This window comes from Petaurus breviceps, unplaced genomic scaffold (genome assembly GCF_028583685.1).
Source record: "Petaurus breviceps papuanus isolate PSGF00001 unplaced genomic scaffold, PetGlider_PUasm1.0 419, whole genome shotgun sequence".
In the NCBI taxonomy this organism is placed as follows: Eukaryota; Metazoa; Chordata; class Mammalia; order Diprotodontia; family Petauridae; genus Petaurus; species Petaurus breviceps.
In genome coordinates, this window is record NW_027186324.1 from 569,947 (window position 1) to 572,870 (window position 2,924).

Sequence of the window (2,924 nt, forward strand, 5' to 3'; positions counted from 1 at the left end):
TCTCTACTTTATTTCTTCCTGCTAACTTACCCCCCTATTGCTTAGCCTACCCCCCGACCAGTATCTCTCCCCTATCCTCCCATTCATCAAAGCACCCTTCTATGCCCCTCTTTAACCTTTTCCCTCACCTTCTCCTCTAGACTCTGTCCTCTCCCCCTCCCTAACCTATTACCATTTTATTTCTTTTGAATTCAGAAGACTCTTATATATGTACATGTATATACACATACATGTACATATATATATATATATATTTATGTTATTCCCTCTTAAACGCATTCCTGATAAAAGTAAGTTACCAGAACTACCAGCCTTCCTCCCCCAGCTAATTCCTTTGTATTCTTTCTTCCTCTTGCACCTCATTTATATGAAATAATTACTCTTTTTAGCTGTTGCTAAATGGTTTTGCTTTATAAAGTCATATCATACTCAGGTCTACCCCAATCTTACTAATGACAATCTTAGACACATACACACACACATATATTACATATATAAAAAGTAAACTGTCTTTATTGTATCCCTTGTAATCAATCTTTGGTTTGTACCTTATGTTTCTCTTCCCTCTTGTATGTCAATCTTCTATTAAGTTCAAGATTTTTTTTTTAACAAAGTCTTGAAAGTCTGACAATTGATCAAGCATTCATTTTTTAAAATTGAGGATTGTGCTTAATTTTGCTGGGTATGATATTTTCAGTTGGAAGCCCAGTTCTTTTACTCTTTGATATATAGTTTTCCAAGACCTCCAAGACCTTTAGTGTCTTCATTGCTAGGTCTTGTATGATTCTAATTGTGGCACCATCAAATTTAAATCGATTTTTTCTTGCTGCTTTTAATATTTTATCCTTGAGCTAGGAATTTGACTGTAATATTCCAGTGAGTTTTCCTCATAGGATCTCTTTTGAATGGTGTTAGTTGTATTTATTTCTATTTCTATTTTCACCCCTTGTTTTAATGCTTCAAGACAATTCTTTGATTATTTCTTGTACATATATCAAGATTCTTTTTTGATCATAACATTCAAGTCGTCCAAATATTCTTATGTTTTCTCTTCTTGATCTGTTCTCCAGATCAGTTGTCTTATAAGATGCTTCACTTTCTCTTCTATTTTTTCATTCTTCATATTTTGTTTAATTATTTCTTGATCTCTTATAACTTTGCTGATTTTGCCTTTCTTGATTCTAATTTTCAAGATGTCATTTTCTTCCTTAAGATTCTGGAACTTCTTTTCTAATTGTTTGACTTTCTTTTCATAATCTTCTTGTTTTTCTTGTATGCTTCTTCTTCTTCTGTTTTTTTCCACCATCTCTTTCATTAAATTTTTAAAGTCTTAAGTTCATCTGTGAATTATTTTTGAGCATGTGACCATTTGATGTTAGTCTTTGGGGGTAGAAAATGATTTCTTTGTTTCAGTATCTTCCTCTGAAGATGAACCTGTCTTCTCTATTCCCATAATAACTTTCTATAGTTGAATTCTTTCTCTCTTTCCTGTCATTTTTTTCTAGTAATAGCTTAAATTTTTAACCACCTCTAGACATGGGATATGGGGGATGATGCCTCTTGTATCATCTTAATTCTTAGATCTTAGTTCTCCCCTCTATTCTGAGACCAAAACCAAACCTCCCCCCTCCTGTAAGTGTCCACAGTAAGGGACATTCTGCTCTACTGCTTCTGGACTCATTGGGCATATGCTGGTCCCTTCTTACCCCTGCTACTCCCTGAAGCACAGATGGTTCTAGTGTTCCTTGTCAGCAGAGGTTCCCTTCATCTTCTCCAGCTCAGAGACCCAACTTCCCTCACTGTGCCAGGACTGAAGTCCTATAGCTGGGGCTGAGGGGCCTCGCACCCTATCTATTCCCAGGACTTGTCACTTATTGTTAACTTGGAAGCTCGACTGGAGGTATTTACCCTTCACAGGGACCAAACCTCATCCTGGGATTTTTCTTCTGATCTCAAATTGTCTCAGGAAGATTCTTGTTTTGCCCCTGTCCTAATTTATTCTTCCCAGAACTTTGTTTGCCCTAAGTTACTATTTTATCTGCTTTTGTGGGGGAAAATCCTGAGAACTTGGAATTCTCTGATCTACTCCACTGTCTTCCCAGGATCCTCCCTGTTTCTTTTTATTTTAAAATAACATAGAGAAATCCATGAAAATGGTTGAGTAGGTCAGAAAGTACCAAGCTCTTTAAATTTACCTCCAAAATAAGATGGAACATTGCCTCAAAGTGAACATAAAGTGGCTGAAATAAATAAAATTTGGGGTAAAGCAGTTGTCCTCCTAAAACAACTTGAAAGAACCCCAGGAAAGACTAGACCCCCAGGGGAGCATACCTGGCCCTAGTTAAGTGTAACACCCCTGGGCAGATTTAGCTGAATCAACAAACAACAACTCCCAGAAGCAGTTGAGTTAGGTGGTAGCTCCTGAAGCAGAAATTTTAATCTTAGGGACAGTGTGTGGTCAGACAGCTAAGGAGAAGATTGACCCTCTGGTATGGATGTCAGAGCCAGCTGTTCTGACCAGATGAGGTCTTGGGTTATGGTCTTCGGGAAGGAGGAGTTAGCGCACACCTGGTGAGTGTGGACTCAATAGGGACAAACTATTTACCTTTTATGTATTTAAAATGTAGAATATATTTCTAAGATTGTTATTAGTAATTGTGTAGTTTGTAGGAAAGATAGGGGTAGAACTGAGTATGATATGACTTTAAAAAGTAAAACCATTTAGGAACAACTAAAAAGAATAATTATTTTATACAAATGAGATGTGAGAGAAAGAAATGACAGAGGAATTAATGGGGGAAGAAAGCTGTTAGTTCTGGAAACCTACTTTCATGGGAATGGATTCAAGAGGGAACAATGCATATATATATATACATATATATATATATATATATATATATATATATATATATATATATATATAT